General features: G+C 42.8%; 1 protein-coding gene across 3 annotated transcripts in view; it reads right to left on the bottom strand.

Moving 5' to 3' along the window:
* Positions 1–19,051, bottom strand: part of limd2 (LIM domain containing 2) — a 50,969-nt gene extending 31,918 nt beyond the window's left edge. The window contains exon 1 of one of the 3 annotated variants that reach the window (XM_078529847.1): positions 18,943–19,051. The gene's annotated coding sequence lies outside the window, so the exon portion shown is untranslated. Of the gene's footprint in view, positions 1–17,390; positions 17,485–17,524; positions 17,549–18,942 lie in introns of those variants that run through there. The other 2 variants (XM_078529848.1, XM_078529849.1) reach the window with 2 other exon arrangements.
* Positions 19,052–23,925: the final 4,874 nt, after the last annotated feature.

The following is a 23,925-nucleotide window of genomic DNA, read 5'->3' as shown; positions in this document are numbered from 1 at the left end:
CTCTCTGTAAGAACAATGTAGCTAGTCCCACTCCCCCAACCTTTCCCCATAGCCCTGCAAATACTTTCTCTTCAGATAATTATCCAATTCCTTTTAGAAAGCTACATTTGACTCTGCCTCCACCACACTCACAGGTGTTGCATTTCTGATCCTAACCACAAACTGTGTAAAAAGGACTTTCCTTATGTTGCCTTTTGCTTTTTTGCCATTCACATTAAATTGGTTCCCCTGATTCTTGACCCTTCCGCCAATGGGAACAGGTTCTCCCTACTTATTTTTTTTATTCATTCATGGAATGTGGGCTTCGCTGGCTGGGCCAGCATTTATTGCCCATCCCTAGTTGCTCTTCTGACCATAACTTGCATAATTTTGAACACCTTGATCAAACCTCCTCTCAGCCTTCTCTCAAGAGAACAGCTCCAGCTTCTCCAATGTATCCATGTAACTGAGTCCAGGTCATTACCACTCACAGTGTAAAGAAGTTCCTCCTCACATTCCCCCTACATCTCTTGTCCAAAATATTCAATCTGTGTCCTCCTAGTTCTTGTACCATCAGATAATTGGATCAGTTTTTCCTTATCTACTTTATCTAAACCTATCATAATCTTGTACACCGCTATCAAATTTTCCCTCAATCTCCTTTGCTCCAAGAAGAACAATCCCAGCTTCTTCAACCTAACCTTGTAACTAAAATCCCTCATCCCTGGAACTATTCTGGTAAATCTCCAGTGCATTCCCAAAAGGATTCTCAGGTCTCTCCTAAAATGTGATGGCCAGAACTGGATGCAAAACTCTAGTTGTGGTCTAACCAGAACTTTATTAATTTTCAGCATAACTTTCCTGCTTTTGTACTTAATGTCTCTATTTAGGAAGCAAAGTTCCTGTATGCTTTGCTAACCACTCTCTCAATACGTCCTGCCATCTTCAAAGATCAATCTTTGCACATGCACCCTCAGGTCCCTGGATTAAATTGTATTCTTGCATTAAATTTCACCTGCCATGTTTGCTCACTCCACCAGCCTCTGTCCTCTTGAAGTCTATTACTTATCTCCTCACTGTTCACAATAATTCCAAATTTCATCTGTCATCTGCAAAATCTGAAATTTTGTAATAGTATAATGATGACAAAAATTAGAACTGGGCCATTTAAGAGTGTAACCACAAAACATTCCTTCACACAAACACATGTACAAATCTATAATATATTCATGCAAACGACTGTGAATCAATCAAGGCTGAAATATTTGTTAAATTATGATATTAAGGGATGTGGAGCAAAGGTGGATAGATGGAGTTGAGGCATAGACCTACTATGATCTAATTGAATGGTGGAATAGACATAAGGCCTTCTGTTCCTTTGACGTGTGATAAGGTTTTCAAAGAAGGCCTGGCATGGTTTCCTGCTGTCAGTCTCTATAATCTCCTGCTGTCCAGAAATCCCATGCGGCAACATTCTAACCAAGTGATCCAGCAAGAATGAAAAAACACAAGCAATGAAATGGAGTAACATTTAAAGTCTTATCTGCAGTAACAGTCCTCCATTTCTGATTGCAACGGTGCAATTATAGGGAGCCATCGTTGCCTTCAACCCTGGTAGTAAATTGGTTTTGGATCAATGTAAATGACAATGGGCAATTTCAACATAGGAACAGGAGTGGCCATTCAGCCCCTTGCACCTGTTCTGGCATTCAGTTAGGTCATGGCTGAACCATAACTCAACTCCATTTAGCAGCCTTTAATCCACATGAACGTCACAATTCTTTAGAAATAAACACCGTGGACTTCCAGAATGTGGAGTAGTGTTGTAATAACCATTCTTGCTGGAGATTTACAGACAGATATCCAGGTAAGACGACCAGTAAAGAAGCCTAAAATAGATTACACTATCTAGAGAAATCAGTTCAAGTACCATTTTGTAATACATTGTGCAGACATCTGCACAACATTCCTCACTAAACCCAACTCTAGGAACACACTGGTTACCTTATGTTACCATCTTCTATTTTTAACCAAACTTTAACACCACATTTTATTCAGTTATTTCATCTTGCTCTTCCAAAAATATGAAATCTTTGCTGGAGTAGCATTCTCTGGCCTTTGGCACCTGTTCAATGTTAACCCCAGCCCTCGGTACCCATTTCATGTTATCCTGCAGCTTTCAGTGGTCATTTTTCACGTGTAGGCTGAAACATTTCAGTGTAGTACTGAGGGAGTGATGCACTGTCAGAAGTACTATTTTTCAGATAAGACGTTAAACTATGACCCTGTCTGCTCTCTCAGTTGGATGCAAAGGAGCCCATAGCATTATTTCAAAGAAGAACAGATGAGTTCTCCCTGGTGCCCTGGCCAATATTCATCCCTCAACTAACATCATAAAACAGATATTCTGGCCATATATGGGAATAGTAGCTTAGTGACCAAGCCACTGAACTTGTAATCCAGAAGCCTGGACTAATGATCCAGTGACAGGAGTTCAAATCCCACCATGGGTAGCTGGTGAATTTAAATTCAGTTCATTAAACAAATCTGGAATAAAAAGCTAGTCTCAGTAATGGTGACCATGTAACTACGAGATTATTGTAAAAACCCATCTGCTTCATTAATGCCCTTTAGGGAATGAAATCTGCCATCGTTACCCAGTCTGGTCTATATGTGACCCCAGACTCATAGCAATGTGGTTGATTCTTAACTGCCCTCTGAAATGGCCTAAGACAAGCCAACACTGTTGACAAGGTAGCAGGGGCTCACCAGTGCTTTTGCAAGAGAAATTAAGAATGGGCAATAAACGTTAGCTTTGCTCGTCGCACCCACATTTCGCGAACAAAGAAAAAAAAATTGTGAAGCTTTGCTCTATCCAAATTGGCTGCTGTGTTGCCTTATTTCAAATTAAAGTGCAAGTTCTTTTTGTTCTGATTACCAGAACATGCTCAGCCTAAAGCTGCAGCTGCTGGAGGCAAGACAAGGCGGGCAGTGGTTTGTGGATGGTAGAAGACGAGTCTGATTCAGGTCTTACCTGACATCTACATGCACAGCACCTTTCTGACTGGGGCACTCGGCAGCTATCAGACTGGGAAATCGGGCAGATTGTTTTCTCCCTAAACCAAGGGGAGGCTGAAACTGGGCATAAAATCCATCAATGCCCAATGACTCTCCAGTTCAGAATTCCTGATGCACCTTCCCCACAGGAGAATACTTGTGCTGGGAGTGCAAATTTGTAAAATATATCCTTGTGTGCCAACTCACCAAGTCATAAATAAAGTAACAAAGAACATTGCTGGAAAGGCTGCAACGCCCCCAGAATTCTGTACAATTATTTATAGTGAATTAATTTATTTAAATCAAGAAGATCTTTAAAATGTCTCCTTAAGGAGTAATAAAAAAGCATTGAAAGAGAACAACAAATTGTGAAGAGTAACAGAAGTGATGGCATTGCAAAACAATTCCTAAATAGGTAAAACACTTCAACAAGTTTCCATCAAGCCACTTATCTACTTCCTTTTCTGTCCAACAGTGTTTTTCATTTTGTGTCATTTTCTTACAACTTATCAAAGTTAAACCAGTTTCCTGTTTACCATCATACAAAGTGTGGCAGCAGCTTCTGTTTTCAAATCGCTGTGGTTTGCTGTGGTAGCTGTATTGCTCATGTAATCAATAACCCACCAAAGAGTTTAGTAAGTTTTTCTGCCACACTTTTACATGATGTGCTTTTGAAAACCTTTTTATTTATGTCCCCACCAGTCCTGGAGGTGTCATTCACGGCCTGGGAGAGTATCATTAGATGGTCCAATCTTCTTATCTTTCAATAGCCACGAAAATAACCTTCCCAACAAGAATTGCTTGGTAGCAATCAAAAGTAGAAATCATGGCAGATTTTTCACATTAACCCAGATCTTTGGGTTTATAAGCAGAAATAGTCAGCATGAAAAAGTGTTGACAAGTTTTTGTTGCTTTGAAAAGATTATGTGGAGATAAATCAAAGTGAAACACATTGTATCATCATTCGCACATGAAGTCATGTTTTATTTTTTTCCACTCCAAATGCCAAAAGGAAGAAAGCACTGAGTGAGAAAAAGTAATTTTGCCCATTAAATTGGTACTTTCCTTAGGTCATATCTAATCTGCTTTATTTTGGACTCTACTTGATTCATGTTATCTCCTGAGAAAAGGATCTGCAAAGTTTTCATTAATGGCAAAATGCCAGTAAGGTCACAAACAATCATGTTCATCTTGTGGCCTGTTTATGTCAGTGCTCAATGATAACATTATTGTACCGACTTTCTAGAAAATTTTAACACTCAAGTAAGTAGTGGAAAAGATAAAGAGCGAGGATCACATGTCACAATAAGTGGTGCTGCAGTTACTGGCTGCAATTATTCAGACTGGGGTAGGTGATTTGAGTAATTGGACTTTGGTCATTTCTTCAGAGTTGAGGCTGGAGTAACAGAATGCCATGGGTGAAGGTTGCTAGGGCACAGACTGGCTTTTCAAAGTAATGGACCTGGGGTTATTGGTCGGAGTCAACAGGCTGGGGTGACTATTTGGTGTGGCAAGAGCTGCAAGTGCTGATTGAAATCAGTGAAATTTGAACTTGTTACATGGAGTGGGTGAGGTTTGTTATTTGGTGTGGGCGAGGACTGAGTTCGTTAATTGGGCTGGTTGAGGTTTGGGTTTATGTGGAGTAAGAAAGATTGGGTTTGTTATTTGAATTGTGGAAACCCATAAATCCCACCCCTCCCCCCCGTGTTGTTTTACTTGTGTGACAGTTGGGTATTTGTTTGTGGAGCTCGATGTAACTTTGTGCTTTGTGCAGGATTTCATGCAACATGGGTTTGAAGATCCTCTAGGCCAGTACACTGTTGCAGCTATTGGTGCTGACATGGATATTTATGGTGCTAGAGCTTCAGTGTTGTTGAGTTTGCAAGCGATCAGCTGACTGTATTCTAGTAATTATGGAGTAATTTTCCACGTCCTGTTGCTGTGTAAATCAAATCCATGTGACTATGTTATTTATCAGAGCTAAACGTTTCCCGAATGAATTCCCGCCTCTAGTGAGACATTTGGAACATTCTACACACCCAGGGAGGGTTCCTCACAGTGCACAATGTAGTTAAAATGCAGTCCTTTATCTGCTTATCTCCTGGAACATGCCTTTTCTAAATCTTGCCAGTCGTTTATCAACTTTTGATGTACCATGAACCGCCAATCCAATGTGAGGCATAATGATTAACCTATTAGTGAGTAACTGCATTGGACCACACAGGCAGACCCAGGATGGTTTCCTGTTTGTGCAAAGTTACTTGATCTCAGCTGGGGTGCTAATGGAGCACTGCAATTGTCCTCAGCACCTATGGGTTAGGGAGAGAAAGTGCACATGCACACATATTCAGTGCTTAGGGACAACAACTTAAATTTATACAGTACATTTAACAAAGTAAAACATTCAAGGTGCTTCACAGAAGTGTTGTCAAACAAAATTCGATATCAAGCCACAGAGATTTTAGGCCAGGTAAGAGGTAGATTTTAATAGCGCATTAGAGAAGAAGAGAGAGGTTGAGGAGGTTTAGGAATGGACTTCAGAGCTCAGGTCCTAGACAGTTGTAGGCATAGCCACCACTGATGGATCAGTGACAATCATGAGGTATGCAAGAGGCCAGAATTGGAGAGCGTAGAGATCTCAGACAGACATAGGAGGAGGTTACAAGGACAATATCAAACTCAGCTGTGATGCCCCTTATGGGGCAACAGTCAAGCTGGGATGAGTATGATTTAGGTGCAGCTTTGCATTCAGTATGTGTTCACAGTTCTGTGGGGAGGAAACGATAATGGCAGAATTCAGCAAGAAGTATGAGTAAAGAACTGGATATATAAACGTTAACTGTATTCCTCTCTGCAGATGCTGTCAGACCTGCTGAGTTTTTCCAGGTATTTTTATTTTTGTTTTTGTTTTGGATATAGCACAGGTTGTGGTTGAGGTAGGAACCACCCATTGTCTGGTGTGATGGGGGTTGGCTGGCCGTTTTAAATTTGGGGACAGGCAGCCTAGTTCTTGCACATTATTTTCTGATGAGAGTGCAAGTTTCCATTGAACTAGTAACAATGGTGTTTCAATAGATATAATAAGTAGGGGCAGAAGAAAGTAATTTGTCCCCTCGAGCCTGCTCTGTCATTCAACAACACCATGGATGATCTTCTAACTCAACTCAACCTTCCTGCAGTAGCTCCATATCCCTTAGTAGCCAAAGATATATACACTTTAGTCTTGAATATACTCAACAACTGAGCATCCACAGCTCTCTGGGATAGAGTTCCCAAGATTCACAACCCTTTAAATGACGAAATTTATCCTCATTTCAGTCCTAAATAGCCAAACTTTCGTTCTAAGACTGTGACCTTCTGTTTTAGATTCTCCAGCCAGGCAAAATAACCTTCCAGTATCTACCTTGTCAAGCCCTTTTAATAGTTTTATATGTTTTCAATGAAATCACCTCTCATTCTTCTAAACACCAGGAAATATAGGCCTAGTCTACCTAATCTATCCTCATAAGACAATCTTCTCATTCAGGAACCAGTCTAGTGAACCTTTGTTACATTCCCTCAAGGGCAAGTATGTCTTTCTTTAGGTAAGGAGACCAAAATTGCACACATGTGGCCTCACCAATGCCCTGTATAATTGTAGTCGGACTTCTTTATTCTTATGCTCCAATCCCTTTATAACAAAAGCTAACATACCATTTGCCATTCCTAATTTCTCGCTGTACCTGCATGTTAACTTTGTGATTCATATACAAGGTCACTCAGGTCCGTCTAAATGCAAACATTCCCCAGTCTCTCGCCATTCAAAAGGAAATTCTGCTTTTTCCCTAACAAAGTAGATAATTTCACACTTTGCCACACTGTAACTGCCATGTTCTTGCTCACTCAGCCAAACAATCTATATCCCTCCACAGCTCCTCAGTGCCCTCCTCCCTTACAAGCTAGGTGGGAAAGTATCATCAGCAAACTTGAATACGTTACAGTCCATCCCCTTATCCAATTCTTTAATTTAGGTTGTAAATAGCTGAGGGCCAGGTACTGATCCTTGTGGTACACCATTAGTTACAGCCCAACAAACCAAAAATGGCCCTTTATTCCTACTTTCTGCGTCCTGTATTAATCAATCCTCAATCCATGCTATTATATTATAATAATAAATGATAAATCTTAATTTTATGTAATAACCTCTTGTGCAGCACCTTATAGAATGCTTTTAGAAAATCCAAATACATTACAAACATAGGTTCCCTTTTGTCTGACTTCATAGTTATAGCCACAACATTTGTCAAACACAATTTCCCTTTCGTAAATCTATTTTGATTCCGCTTAATTGCATTATGATTTTCTAAATGTCCAGTCACCACCTCCAAATAATAGATTCTAGCAATTTAGTGATGTTTGGTTATCTGGCTTATGGCTTCCCATTTTCTCTCTTTATGGCCTGAATTTCACACTCCCCCACAGGCAGGTTTTTAGGAGGGGAGGGCGGAGCATGAAACTGAAGGAACGGGGTTCCCTCTGGGATCCCACCCGCCCCAATCTCGCAGCGATTTTACACTGGGGCAGGCAAAGCCTTGGACAGGCCGCCTGACCTTGCCCCAATTGAGGCCCTTAACGGCCACTTCCCACCCAGCCTTTTACCTGACGAGGTGGGGGGTGTGTGCCGGGGAGCCGGGGAGTGGGGGAAGCCTGAAAATGAACAAGCTTAGACTTCAGGCAAGAAGGGAAGGTGGGGGCACCACCATCAGAAGCCCCTGTCTGACTCTGAACCCCACCCTCCCCACCTTGAGGTCCAGTGGCCGGTGGATCTACCTCCCTATCCCCCCGGCCTCTCTCTCAACACCCCAATCATCCAATTTCTACCCCCTCAAGCCTTCCCTACCCTCTCCGCCCTGGGATCCTGCATACTTACCTTGCCGTACAGTTCTGAGACTTAGACTAAGGTCCTGAAGTTCCTCTTCTATCCACTGCAGCTCTTTTTGCTGCAGGGACTGGAGGGCTGTTGGCCAATCAGATTGGCCAGCAGCTCTCTATGGCGAGACTTCCTCCCGAGTGAGAGACAAGTTCCTCCTGCAGCCAACTAACGCTCATTCAAGCTTGAAATGGCTGCGGGGCAGTCGGAGTCAGCAGGGATGTATTCCCCACTGACTCTTCAGATGGCGGGAAAGGAAACCCCACCATCCGAAATATTCAGACCTATGTTTTCATGGTGAGAGCAGTAATATTGAATAAAACAATTTTATGGTTACACCATGTAAAATGTTTTCTGGAAAAATCAGCTGTTGCCTTAAAGGGGTTCCTTAGAAGAGCTGGTAGGCCTTGACATTTCAAGCAGATGCTCTCTAGACTTCTTCTGGGTTTCCTCCATTCCACCATCTTGGACCTTGCCCTTAGCTGCCTAGGCCTGAAGTTCTAAAATTCACTCCTAAACTCCTGCTCCTTTAAAACCTTCCTTAAAACTATCTCTTTGGCCACGGTTTTGGATATCCTTCTTTGGTTTGGCATTAATTTTTATGACCATGCCTCTGTGATGCTCTTTGGGACTTTACTCTCTGTTAACAGAACTGGATAAAAATGCATGTTGTTGTTTAAGTGCTTACTAGTTTGAGCCGCTGTCTTCTCATCCTGCAATCATGATTTACTTTGAAATAGTGCTCAAGATTATCCTATTATATACTACACCATATACTTTTACCAGTAGATGTAGTATACCTGGATTTCCAGAAGACATTCAATAAGGTGCCACGCAAAAGGTTAATGGCCAAGATAAGGATTAGCAAGCAGAGAGTGGGCATAAATAGGCTTTTTCAAGTTGGTAGGTAGTGAATAGTACAGTGCTGCAAGGATCAGAGCTGGGCCTCAGCTATTTACAATCTACATTAATGCCTCAGATGAAGAGGCAGAGAGTAATGTATCAAAAAGTTTACTATTGATACATAGCTGGGTGGAAAGGTAAGCTATGTGGTGGACACAGAAAGGCTGCAAAGAGATTTAGACAAATTATATGAGTGGGCAACAAGATGACAGTTGGAGTATAATGTAGGGAAGTGTGAAATTATTCACTTTGGTTGTAAGAATAGAAACGCAGGATATTTTTTAAAAGGTCTGAAACTTGTAAGTGTTGATGTTCAAAGAGACTTGAATGTGCTTGTACAAGGAACGCAGAAAGTTAGCATGTAAGTGCAGCAAGCAATTAGGAAGGTAAATGGGATAATGGCTTTTATTGCAAGGGGACTGAAGTAGAAGAATAAATAAGTCTTGCTGCAATTGTATAGGATTTTGGTGAGGACACACCTGTGTACTGTGTGCAGTTTTGGTCTCTATATTTAAGAGGCGGTACAGCAAAGGTTCGCTAAATTGGTCACTGGGATGAGGGGGGTTGTCCTTTGATGACAGGCTGAGTAAATTGGGCTTATGTTCTGTGGAGCTTAGAAGAGTGAGAGGCGATCTCATTGAAACCTGCAAGATTCTGAAGGGGCTAGATAGAGTAAACACTGAGAAATTGTTTCCATTGGTTGGGGAATCTAAAACACAGGGACACAGTCTCAGGATAATGGGATAATCATTTAGGACAGAGATGAGGAGAAATTACTTCACTCAAAGGGTTGTGAATCTTTGGAATTCTGTACCTCGCCTCCTTGTGGATGCTTCATCATTGAATATATTTAAAGCTGAGACAGATTTTTGGTCTCTCAGAGTTAAATGATATAGGGAGCGGGTGGGAAGCCCAAGTCCAGCCATGATCATATTGAATGGCAGAGCAGGCTCGATAAGCCATTTGGTCTACTCCTGCTCCTATTTCTTGTGTTTTATAAGGCTCCCTCTCATTTACTGCTTCTCAAGGGTGAAGAGCCCAATGTTTCTGAACCTTTTCTCATATTCCTCAGTCTTCATGATACATGAGGCTGGTCTCTTGAACATTTCCACTGGATGTTTGCCTTATGTCTTGGTAACAAGATCTGAATGTTACACTGAAGGCACTAGAGCCCTATACAGCTTCAGCATTTGTACCCGACTGATCTGGTGATGTACCTCAGCAGTGTGTTTGCTTTATTAATTATTCTTTTACAATGGTTCAATATCATTCACGCCATTCTTGCTGCCTGTGTACTAGACTCATCTGTATTGGATTTTCGCCCACTTGGGTTTGGGCAGCTCAAGCTAGTCAAGAAGTGAGAAGTTTGCTACTAAAGAATAAATTCACCAGCTCAATCCACAGATTGACAAAAACCCTGATGGGTAAACTTAGCTACAGTACTGTTAAGAGTTAAAGTTACAGGAGTCTAAAATTCAGGATACGTCTCCACAGACAACTAATGGCATATCTTTAGTGCATAGACTTCCACGGTCCACTGACGTTAATGGTTCATGGCTCCAGCCTTATCTGAATGCTAGCCCAGGGTCCATGAAAGCTGCAGCACTGTGCAAAAACATTCATCCCAGCTTGATACAGAATTAACCCTTTGGGTTCAATTGTAAATCATCTCTCTATTTTTAAAAGTACATAGAATTTGCAGCACAGAAATAGGTGATTTGGCCCAAATGGTCTATGTCAGTGTTTACACCTGCACAAGTCTCTTCCCATCTTACTTCATCTAACTCTATCTGTACATCCTTCTATTCCTTTCTCCCTCATGTACTTATAGTTTCGTAAATGCATCCATGCTATTCAACTTAACTACTCTGTGTGCCAGAAAATTCCATAAACTAATCATGTTCTGGGTAAATAAATTTCTTGTGAATTCTTTAATGTTTTGCTGAAAAACGAGACATGTCTAAGCTTTTCATCTTGCACTCATCAGGACACTCGCAAGAATACAAATATAAAGGGGGAAACAACAATTTATACTGATGTGAAGAGAGTGCTGATTGGTTGGCAAGCGGCGTTACCATGGAGAACACACCATTGATGGTGACTGACCTCCATTACCATACTACGAGCCCGATTGAGAATCTATAATTGGCTGTCAGTGTAATTCTTAGCATATTGAGGATTATTTAGCAAATGTTGTCCAACCGCGGAATCACATCTAATGTTTGACACTGTGTTTTGAGTTTTGCAAACACGGGCTGGTTGGGTATGGTCTGTACCCTGCCCGTTGCAAACAGCGGCTGGGGCATACTGTCAGCTGGGCTCGCAGTGTGATGCATTGGTGTGTACTGGAAGCTACATATATTAATATACAGGGCCCTGGTATTTGCAGACAGAGTGAACATGTACCCACACTGCGCCTGTTTCAGCTAAACTAAATAAGTGGCAGCTATTCGCTGACTCATTCCTTAGGGCAATGCCTTGACCAGTCAGGGTCAAGCTGCCTGGTTCAAGTTTCAAACAATGCTTGGCAGTTAACAGTCAGCCACCATCAGCAGTGGTGCATTCTCCATGACAACTCCACTTGCCAACCAATCAGCATTCTCTTCACATCGGAATGAATTGTTGTTTCCCACTTATATTGGTATCCTTGCGAGTGTCCTGATAAGTGCATGACGAGAAGCTTAGACATGTCTCCTTTTTCAGCAATACTTAATGGCTGTCTTATACTTATGTCCCCCAGTTTTGGACATTCCTAGAAGATTATCACACTCTTCTATTCCTTTGGTTACTGAATTCAAATCCTTTGCAACACTAACTTCATTCCCTCACCTCTGTGACATTGCCCATTCATCCCCAAACTTCATTCTCTTTGTTGGCTTTGTTACTTTGAAAATCTGTTTCTCAAATCCCCTCGCCCTCCACAAACTTCAGCCAATCCTGGTCTCTTTGTCTGTCTTCCCTTCCACACAATCACACCCACCATTGTCCATTGCCCCTGGACCCTGTCTCAAGGATATGCCACTGATTTTCAAATCCCTCTATGGTCTCACTACATCCTACTGGGTTACCCTCACTGGCCATGCATCCCAGCCAGAACTCTGTTCCTCAGACTCCAGACCACTATTAGTTCCCTGCCCTCTGCACTCCACTCCACGAGCAGATGCATCAGGTTTAAATCAGATAGCTGTCTGCAAATTAATGATAGCATGAGTTTAAACTTTATATTTGGCTCCAAGGCCCCATGGTAAACACTTGAGCAAACCACAGGGCCAAAAGGCTTGGACATCACTGCTCTAAGTTCCTCCTTCCTTGCTTAAACTGAGCTGACTCACTGTTTTTGTTTATATTGTAATTTCCTTTGTGTGAAGGGCACAATTTCAAACTTCGTGGACGATATAAAATGTGGAAGGATTGTGAACTATGAGGAGGAGAGTGTAGAGAGGAGAGACAACATAAAATAAAGGGTATAACTCTACCAGGAGTGCCGGAGTAGGGGAACCTGGGGGTATATGTGCATAAGTCATTGAAAGTGGCAAGACAGTTGAGACACCAGTTAATAATGCACACAGTATCCCAGGCTTTATTAATAGGGGCAATGAGTACAAAAGCAAAGAAGTTATTTTACATTTGTGTCGAACACTGGTTTAGCCTCAACTGGAGTATTGCGTCCAGTTCTGGGTGACATACTTTAGGAAAGATGTGAAGGGATTAGAGTGGGTGAAGAAAAGATTCACATGAATGGTTCCAGGGATGAGGAGCTTCAGTTTTGTGGATAGATTGAAGAAGTTGGGACAGTTTTCCTTGGAGAAGAGAAGATCGAGAGGAGATTTGATGGAGGTATTCAAAATCATGAGGGGTCTGGACGGAGTTGATAGGGAAAAACTGTTTCCATTGGTGGAAGGATCGAGAACCAGAGGGCACAGATTTAAGGTAATTGGCAAAAGAAACAATGGCAACATGAGGAAAAAAAATTTCACACAGCAAGTGGTTAGGATCTGGAATGCACTGCCAGAGAGTGTGGTGGAGGCAGGTTCAAATGAGGCATTCAAGAGGGAGTTGGATTATCATCTGAAATGGCAGAATGTGCAGGTGTACAGGGAGAAGGCGGGAGAGTGGCACTCAGTGAAGTGCTCCTTCAGTGAGCCAGTGAGAGACAGTAGCCGAAACCATTGTATTGTATTGTCACCATTCTGTGATTCTGAGGAGATGTGGAAAGCAGTGTAAAAGGCCAATGAAATCAGTTGGGCCAGACTGAGCTTCACTGCTAACAGTCTACCACAGAAAAGCACAGGTGTTTCAAAGATAAGAAAATTGAACACAAAAAAAAATTCACCCACATGGCACAAACAACAGATCATTTTACCAAGTCATCATTGTTTCATTCTGTTTTTTAGAGGCCAGTATGAACTCACTAGTCCCTTGTACAATACCAACCATGACAGAGCTTTTTGAAGGGACACAGTGGGTCAAATTACTCAAGCAGTTGGGCATCTCACAACACCAGCTGGTTCCAGGTTCAAATCCCAATTTGTGCTGAGTTACCAAGTTCTGGCCAGGGTGAGATCCACAATTGGACACCAAGACTTTCAAGCTACAGAAATTTGGTCATAACTCCAGCTCCTGAACCAGCCACCTTTGCAGTGTGCACACAAAACCCTGAAATAAACACTTACATCTATAGAAATAAAAACAGAAACTGCTGGAAACACTCAGCAGGTTTGGCAGCAGCTGTGGATAGAGAAACAGAGTCAATGTTTCGAGTCCATCTGACGTCTCTTCAGAGCTGAAGAGAAGTCATACAGACTTGAAACATTGACTCTGTTTCTCTCTCCAAAGATGCTGCCTGACCTGCTGAGTTTTTCCAGCATTTCCTGTTGTTATTTCAGATTTCCAGCATCCGCAGTATTTTGCTTTTACCTTGAATTTATAGAGCACCTTTCACAATTCAGGATGTCCTAAAGTGCTTTACAGCCAATGAAGTGTAGTCCATATAGTAATGTATGAAACACAGTAGCTAATCTGTGCATAGAAAGGTCCCTCAAATAGCAATGTAATAATGCAAAATTAATACCATTACTCTGCTCCTGCATAGGATTGTAGTTTACCACACACAGGGTGACCAATACTTGCAATGAAGTAAGGGGAAAAACTCAGAAATAATTCAAGGGTAGTTAGATATAATGATGAGGGAAGTGCAAGTGGAAGGATGAGCTAGGTGGGCTGAATGGCCTCAATCGTCTGTACTAACCTTTCTTTATGATTCCACAAAAGAACCTTACAACTAGCAGCAGGAAAAGGCTCATCTTAGAGATGAAAGGGCCTTGTTCTGGGAAAACCCATTATCTATTTTCAATACCAATTGAGACAGCATTGTTGCTATTTCAATGGAAATCGGTACTCTCTTCAGAGAATAATCTGCAAGAACCAGGCAGCCAGCCCCCAAACAAGAAACCACCAGTCTACGCCCATCAGACCAAACTACAGGTAGTGACTGCCACAACAACAAGATGCACTAAATCAAGTTCTTTACCCATACTTCATGCTGAATTTTGTGATAACAACCAGATAATTTGGTTTGAGTGATGTTGGTTGAGGGATAAATATTGGCCAGGACACCAGGATAGTGCCATGGGATCTTTTATGTTCATCTCAGAGGGAAGACGGTACCTTGGTTTAACAACTCATCTGAAAGACATTACAGCACTCCCTCAGTACCGTACCGAGTGTCAGCCTAGATTATGTGCACACATCCCCAGAATGGGGCCTGAATCCATGACCTTCTGACTCAGAGACAATAGTACCCCCATACCGCCACTGAGCCACAGTTGACACACAGATGATGTCCAGGATACAACTTGGTTGTGAATGCGATATCTATGGTCTCACAGACAGCTGAACTTCCAGGCCAGGGTAAATTATCTGACTATGCGCTTCTGCCTGGAACCTCAGCCACCAAGATAACCCATTACGAAATATCACTCGTAGCCTACAACTTTCCATCCATTTAAAATATATGAACATTCACAAACTCAGTGCATGCGGTATTACATCACCAGAGAGGGATACTGTATCAACAACCAGGGGAAAAGGCTGGCAAGACTTTAGAACTAACAGGACGGAGACAGGCAATTCACCCCAACTGTCTATGCTTGTGTTTATGCTCCACATGAGCCTCTTCCCTCCATATTACATCTAGCTCTAACCCTCCATTAACATATCCTTCTATTCCTTTCTAGCTAGTATGTTTATCTAGCTTCCCCTTAAATCATTATTCTATTCTTAATTGCTCCATGTGGTAGCAAATTCCACTAAGGTCAAGCTGATAAATATTGCTTCCCTAAAGCCATGCAGCCAGGGGAGGTTAGCATACAGACGGCAATAAATAATGGCTGCCACGTCTCCAAAATTCAACTGTGGCCCCTAACTATACAAAAACAAGGAATGTCTGTTAGCAGGGCCCCAGTCAATGGAGCTAAGCAATATTTTTGGTGACATTTTTTAGTCACTGCCTGGTTCTTGATATGTAGCTCCTAAAAACAGGGCTTAAATGAGCAATTATCCCCGAATTTGCCACATAATATGCCCTTGTACTGGGGACTTGGGGTGGGGGTATCTTCTCCTCTCTCCTACAAAATTGCTTGCTTGTGTTTCACAGCCTGTTTGTTATTTAAACTCTGTGAGCATGCAGGAAACTCCTTTTGCTGCAAGAACAGGTTTATACAGTTTTGGCTAATGGCTTCTTTAATACAACCACTGCTTATATCCTCTCCTATGTTAGCTGGGACCGGGGTTTCTCATCTTCCCCAAGTGACCACATACGCAGGGGTCAGGACAGTGCATGGGTAGCGAGTGAGAGCAGGCTATCCTGACAACATAACTGCCTCAGATCAGTACCTCTTAGCACCCTCCTACACAAACCCTGGATAGAGATCAGGAGCAAGGATTCTGGCTGGTGCCCCTCTCCAGAGCACACAGTGAGTGACAGGGAAAATTTCTCAGGGATCTGAATTGTGAGCTGATCCTGAACCCATCAGTGACTAAAGAGGTCACCACAGAAAAGGTAGAGCCCAACTGGCTGGGCTACAGGCACAGATTAGCTGCAATGCTGAAGTTTTGTTACTTCTTTAATAGTGTCACATCTAATGCATTCAACAGCCTGTCTGAAGCACAAGATAGAGGCAAATCTCCACTTTATTACCCTCATTTCTGGATCAGTCAGCACAGCACAGACTGTTGCCTCTCCCACATGACATGTGGCTTTATAGTAAATGCGAGCACAAGATTGGGGTGCCAATGTCCCTGACAAATCATAGACCCCTTCACCATGCAGTTGCTAATGTGCCACTCACTTCCACAGGTGAATCTCTGATATACCACAATCCCCTCTCCATAATCTCCAATTTAACCAATACTGACAACTGCTCCCTCGCTAATGTGCAAACTGTAGTTACCAATCAGTGAAACACACTTTCTACACCATTTAACAAAGAGATTCTTAGCAAGAGTTTTGCACACTTCAACAGACACACCATTTTGAAAGAGATATTAATCTGTTGATGGAGATACATCACGCTACCTTCTACTACAGCAGTCGCCAGTGTTTATAATCATCACACCCTTTTCTTTAAAGTAGATGTTTGAAAGCTCTGGCCAGAGTGATGCTGGGATCATGACAGGAATTGTTGTTGAGCGAACCCAATGTGTTTCTGGGAATGGATTGAAAATAGATTTCCTGGGCTGGAGATCTGAGACATTGGGTGGAATTTTACGGTCCTGTTGCGGCGGGGGGCAGGCTGGTAAAATGTGGCCAGCCGTTCAAAAGTCCATTGACTTCAACGGGAACCTAAAACCCTGCCAACTTAAAATTCCGCCCATTCAGTCCAAGTTTGTTGGGTTTAAAACTCCCTCACTGACATCAGCTATGATGCTGGAGGTGGCGGCTGAGCTGGGGTCAGGCAGCTACATCAGTAACTGAGATGTCTCTGGACTACAGTTCAAACAGCCCTGGAACAGGGCTCTAAGCTGCCCTTGCACTAAAAACTACAGCCAGTCCAGTCTCTTCCACACTCATGGTATATGAACTGAGATAGTGTTTTTACAAGACACACTTACCCATACACACTGCTCACATATACACACACAGCCACATACACACACAGCCACATGCACACACATACTGGATATGCGCAGACACATGCTCTCATACATGGAGGTACGCCCACGTAAGCACAGATACACGTTGCATTCAAGGATCACATATATTACATAAATGAACACATACATATACAAACACATGTACATGCATATGTACAGCACGTGTATCAGCACAATGTATACAAAAATTAAGTTTGCATACAGGCATTGCACATATGTGTAAACAAACTGTGCACATTCACACCTATATACTCACAATCCACACATCTACACCCAACACAGCCATATAAATTACACACACACTCCCCTCTTCACAAGCTCGTGGGGACAGATGGCAAAAACAATACATCAGGCAGCTTGTATGCAAAAGCCCTTCTTTTAAGCCTACCGGTGGAGTTAAGCAGAATGTAAGCCTCCTGACTGCCAAGCTCAGGTTACAGTAGCAAGTGCTGGAAGAAACCAGGTAGCGGAACTGTCTAGAGGAGGATGGCTCGCAGACACACGCTGGGAGGGTCACTTTACCCAGAGACTACACTTGCTGGGTAGTGTCAGCAGACTGATAGGCAGTGTATGATGGTGGTCAATGCCTTCCCGTATGCTGATCTCAGGCAGGACTTACTGCCCATCAATGGAATTCAGAAATGGTTTTTAAAAGGTTCTGGTTGGCTGCGAGGGAACCAAGCATCAGAGTAGATGATGCGTGTAGTTCTAAGGTGCAGCCTGATTGGATGCAGAGGAAATGCTGATTTATGGTTGTAGTATAAACAATGATCCATTGGCAATCCGAAACTGACAGGGAGACCTGCAGCAGGGAGGGAAACTATTACATTATTTATCTTCTATTCTCGGCTGGAGGCGTTGATTTCTTACAGGGGTGCAATTCCTGGGATGTTGTACCTCACTCAAGGTCCTCACCACATATCAGTCCAGACACTCAGTGCTGACCGGCTATTTAGCCACGAGGACCATCACCCGAGCCCAGTTCTGTCCACAGCCAACATCCTTTTTCCGTCGAGAGGCTAGGTTGATTTCCCCCCTCTCTAGGTTAGAGATGCTGAGGTTAATTGCAGCATTCCCTCTGCTGCTCTGGCTAAGATCAGTCAAATCCCACGGGAGGGAATGTACCCGGGATTCTCAGTATCACTGTTACAGGCCGACTCCATTGCCATTGGCGATATCATACAGATTTCATTTTTAATGATTTTATTGTTGCGTTGTTATAGGGGTTTTTTTGCACGTTGTCCCAACACACATTTGCACAAGTGTAAGCTGACACACTCCTCTAGCTGTACTTGTATCAGTGTAAGCTGACACTTAGTCGGTCACCCTATCTGTGCACATTACTACAACTCCATGTCTAAGGCCATGAGTGCAGGAGGTCGGAATCAGTGGGCACGGACAGCGATGCAATGCCCTGAGCTGCCCTTTTTTACCGAGGATCACAATTGCAGCTCTGTAGCGGGTGGGTTCAAGCGTGAGGTCCGCCTTGGGCATCACTTGCATAGGCTGAATGAAAGGAGCCTCCTTAAACATCGTTAACACCGAGTGCAACCAACACCAAAACATAAATCCATCTCCCATGTGTGAAACTGGACCTGATTATGAAAACCAAAAAGGAAAAATCCGGTCTTGGGGAACTATATGCAAGCGGCAGAGTGCAGCAGACATGTCCGCCTTGGAATGAAAGAAAGAGAAAGAGGACTGGCTGAGACAATGGGACCCCGAGCAGAGCGAAGCCTCTTTGTGCAGCCCTTTGCACCCAGGCACCAGGCTTGTCTCATTCCAGACAGACCGAACCTCCAAGATCCTACCTCACTGAGCCCGCTCACAGCTCAATCCCTTGCTAATTTAATTCAGAAATGCAAATACCTTTCCGTTACCAGAAACTTCTCCCGGCTGAATCAAGCGCTCTAATTAATTCAATGCATGCAAACTCTCACCATATGTTTTCTCCCCCTATAGCAGGCTGGATGCAGATGGCTGTTATGCTTGAGGCTCCAGCTGACTATCTTCTGCAATGCTGAACTGCAGCGAATATGAACCTTCCTGTCTGTCACCGAGCACAAACAAGCTTTTGGCAGCAGGATGTAGCGAATGATTGGTTCAAATCATCCAATTCCTTTTTCAGTTTGACTGCTGTCTGTCTCGCTTGCTGGTATAAGGGAACGGCATCTGTTTCTTGAATGCAAGGCTGATAATCTGCTCTGAATTCCCTGCTCCTCAAAACTGGCCTCGCCTATCGAATATCACCGATTTTCGGTGACTCCATCGGTCCAGTCCCACCACCTCACTGTTAGAGTTAGGGTTAGTAATCCTCTAGGAGATGCCAGGAGTCTCCAAGAATTAAAGGTTTTATGTCCAGGACACTGCAAACTGGGAGAAAAGTCACAGAAGTATCAACAAATCTTGAGTTTCCATCCTCCCCCGCCCCCTTTTTTAACATTTTTGTTTCAAAAATATCTTTAGGAGATTGGCGGAGCGATGTTTGACTAGGCGGCGTGGTAAGAGGGTGAGGGGTCACGTAGTGTGGATGAGATTATGTCCCACACAAGCTGGGGACCCGAGACAGAGCACTGGGATCTAGCAGGAAGCAACCTAGTGTACATTTCTTTGCACTGTTCCCTGACAGTTACTTTTGGGACCCAGAAAAGTTCCTGTCCTGCTTTTTTCAGGGGCTTGAAGTGTCTATTTCCTTTATAATGACAGCGTTTCGGTAACATGGGGAATAAGGTCAACATAGGGAGTTGTGTACACTCAGGAGGAATAATGTACGAAAAAGGAATGTGTGCAGAGGGAATACTGTGCGCAGGGCGAGTGCTGTGTACTCGGATAGTGTGCACTCAGAGAGTAATGTGTACCCTGAGGGGGTAATATACACAAAGAGGGGAAAAAAATGTGCTGAGGGAGCAGGGAATGATTTTTTTTCCCCTAGCTCCTCCTGTTTGGTTATAAAAACAAAAAACTACTGCGGATGCTGGAAATCCAAAACAAAAACAGAATTACCTGGAAAAACTCAGCAGGTCTGGCAGCATCGGCGGAGAAGAAAAGAGTCGACGTTTCGAGTCCACATGACCCTTGAAGGGTCGACTCTTTTCTTCTCCACCGATGCTGCCAGACCTGCTGAGTTTTTCCAGGTAATTCTGTTTTTGTTTTCCTCCTGCTTGGTGTCCATTTTTGACAAATGCCCTGTAACAAGGTATCTCATAGGGTTGCCAACCCTCCGGGTTTGGCCTGGAGTCTCCAGGAATTGAAGATCAATGTCCAGGACATTTCTCCAGGATATGTGCAATCCTGGAGAAAATAATCGGGACATTAAAACAACTCTTTCGTAATTTTCTTTGAATATTTCTCTTTATCAGATATTTTAAAAATGAAAATGGGAAAAAACCTTTTTTAATTCGTTCATGGGATGTGGACTAGCAGCATTTATTGACTCAGTCAGCCTTTATTACCCATCCCTAACTGCCCTTGAGAACGTGATGGTGAGCTGCCTTCTTGAACTGCTGCAGTCCATGTGGTGTAGGAACACTCAGTGCTGTTAGGAAGTTCCTAACAATAAGCATCATCCAATTGGGTAATGAGTCATTTTGCTTTCTAGTTTGGGTAGGAAATCACAAGGATGAATTTAAAACAAAAATAAAAATACCTGGAAAAACTCAGCAGGTCTGACAGCATCTGCGGAGAGGAACACAGTTAACGTTTCGAGTCCGCTTTTATAAAGGATGAATTTGTTGGCTGACCAATGGCTGGAGCGTGGGAGCAAGTCATGTGATGAAACCTCTGGGAATATATTTAATCAGAGTTGTCAACCCTATCTCTGAATGAGGAAAGCTCAATGGAACTTGATGTTGTTTCTTGTATTTCTGCTGGTAGGAATATACAGCACAGGAGGATGAGGCTATTGGTGCCTGTGCTGGTTTTGTGGAAGAGCTATCCAATTAATCCCACTTCCCCCTGCTCTTTCTCTGTACACCTGCACATTTTTCATTCCCAAGTATTTATCCAATTACCTTTTGAAAGTTACTATTTGAATCTGCTTCCACCATTCTTTCAGGCAGCACATTCCAGATCGCAGCAACTTCGTGTACAGTACAGAAAAATTCTCATCTCCCAAATATTTTAAGTCTGTGTCCTCTGGTTACTAATCCTCCTGCCAGTGGAAACAATTTATCATTAATTACTTTTAAAAGCCCCTCATAATTCTGAACACCTCTATTAAGTGTCCCTGAAAGAATAATCTCAGCTTTTCCAGTTTTCCCATAACTGACGTCCCTCATTCCTAGTGACATTCTAGTAAATCTCCTCTTTATTCTCCCTGACATCCTTCCTAAAGTGAACAGCTTAGAATTGGACATAATAGTCCAGCTCAGGCGTGACCAATGGTTTGTAAAGGGTTACCATAACTACCTTGCTTTTGTGTTCTATGGCCCGGATTTTCACCGAGACTTGGAAGCTCTTTAGAAGCGATGGGTGGGACCCAATTCTGGGATTCCTGCTCACATTCCCATTTCCAGCAATTTCTGCTGGCATGTAATTAGAGTGTGGGTTGCAAGCCCGCATGCAGCACTCCCGCCCATCCCCAGCTCCATTGTGGGGGTGGGCAGTTCAATCCACCCCCCGCCCCACAATCTTGGCCCCTTTTGTAATTAGAAGTGGTTCATGGCCTCTCAGATGAGTTGTGAACCATGGGGGACCCCAAGTGTTGAGCCATTAACCAAAAACAAAACAAGCGTTCAACATTTCCATTGAATTACATTGGCTCTCTTACTTTCTCATAAAACTTGATCAATCACAGCCATTCATATTATCAATGTCAGAAGCTTTTATCCACTTCAAGCCTTTAATGTTGTGTAAATACACACACAGGCAGTGAAAAACTCTTCATAGAAACAGCAGGTTATTACAAGGTAATAGAAATGTCAATCAAACAAAGCTTTCACTCCTCTCTGCAGGTGTATAAACATTGCTTGCTGAGATCCAAGTGGATTAGCCATTCTAGGAGCTCAACCAAGCATTCATTAGAAGGCCAGTTTTTTCAGCCTGCTTTTGTTGATAAAATTTCCAGATGGCTTAGAAGGGGCATAGAGGATATGAGGGGCCATGGGAGATATGAGGAAACATGGAAAGGGCATGGGGCATGTGGAGTGGGTGGGAGATGAGGGGGTGAGGTTTTAAGGACCTGACCTTCATCATTACATCTGGGCTGATTTCCTGGTAAATGGAGGCAGGCATTCTAGCCTGCCAGACCTGCCATCTGCCCACCTCCTTTGCTACCTCATGCTGCATCCAGAGATGACAGGCCTGACTCCAACCTGTCCCTGCCTTCCTGGAGCAAAAATATGGTGGCCAGGGGCCTTTTTAAAGGAGACAGGTCTGCCGATTTGGGAAGTTTCCCAACTTTACCTTCCTGCATCCTCCATGAAAATCTGACCCTATGTTTCTGTTTGTAATGCCCAGGATCTTGTTTGCCTTTTTAAACAACCTTATTAACTTGTCATGTCATGTGATATTAAAAAGAAAGACCATTTCAAATCTACTGTGTCTGTGTTCATGTTTGACTTGAATATTCTCAGACCTGGGTTGCACACACAATCTCCCATTTTCAGAAACATGTAGCCCCTCTCTTTTGGACTGTCTGCACCTCTCCATCTCCTGAACCAGGTACATTTTCCCCTTCTGAGAAACCCAGGTGAAGGGACAAGGCTCATAGTGCAGGGTAGTATCAAAGGTAGAACACGGCGAGGGTCAGGTTATGTTCTACTCCCAGACAGCAATGTGGTGTGGTGCTCCCTTTACTAAAGAAGTGAAAATCAGCCAGGGACTCATGCTGAGAAACTCTGGGGCATAAGCAGAGGACAGCATTGAGCTCAAGTGTGATACCATCCCACCATCACCATGTTTGAGTAGCCAATCAACATTCATTCATTGACTCAGACCTGAAGAATGCTTAGTGGAAGGAGGTCAATATCCCTGGAATCTTATCCTAGTGAGGATAGCAGAGAAAGCAGACAGAAAACAAAGAAAGGAGTCAAAGAGGAGATGAGGTAAATTGGAAGTTGTGAGTGGGTGACACCAGCTCAAGTTGTAAAAGCAATGAATTTCTCATGTATCCAGGACAGTTCTGAAACAGAATCAACAAGGGAACAAGCCATATTAGATTTAGTAATGAGTAACAGACCAGAATTAATTAATAACCTGACAGTAGAGGAGCATCTTGCAATAACCATAACATAATTGAGTTGGCATTAAGTTTGCGAAGCAGAGAAATCACACAGAAAGCAAGGCTTAGATTTAAGTAAGGCTGACTTCAAAGGGATCAGACTTAAGCTAAAGGTGTAAAACTGGGCTGAGCTTGTTAACAGGTAAACCTATAGAAAAGCACTGGAAAGTGGTCATGGAAGTATTTGGTACATACAAGAGCAAAACCAGGCAATAAAGACCAAACTTTGCACTTATATCTCATGGTCAATAAATGAAGTAAGACAAAGAACAGAGCTAAAGGAAGTGTTTACATAGCTGCCAAATAAAGTGAGAGAAATGTAGAGAAGAAGAAATTAATTCAAAGACACATAAGAACCACAAAAGGGAAATATGAATAAAAGTTGCCAGTAATTAATGACTAATATTAAAAGCTTTTATAAATACATTAAGAGTAAAAGGGTAACTAAAGGAGAAGTGGGTCCATTAAAAAGGAATGCATGTGATAGTGTAGTAGATAACAAGGTAAAGACAGATCTATTAAATGAGTACTTTGTATATGTTATCACATGAAGGCAAAGTACTAGTAGTAAAAGGGAAAAAAATTAAGACGAGGAACTTACTAGATTCAATATGTTAAAAAATAGTAGTTGAGAAATTTATGGGAACTATGGTAGCTAAATCTCCAGGACTTGATGATTTCTACCCCCATGCCTTAAGGGGCA

The sequence above is a fragment of the Cetorhinus maximus genome, chromosome 25, assembly GCF_964194155.1.
Source record: "Cetorhinus maximus chromosome 25, sCetMax3.hap1.1, whole genome shotgun sequence".
Lineage (NCBI taxonomy): Eukaryota > Metazoa > Chordata > Chondrichthyes > Lamniformes > Cetorhinidae > Cetorhinus > Cetorhinus maximus.
Note: the sequence above shows the minus strand (reverse complement) of the source record. Positions and strands in the feature narration are given on the sequence as shown.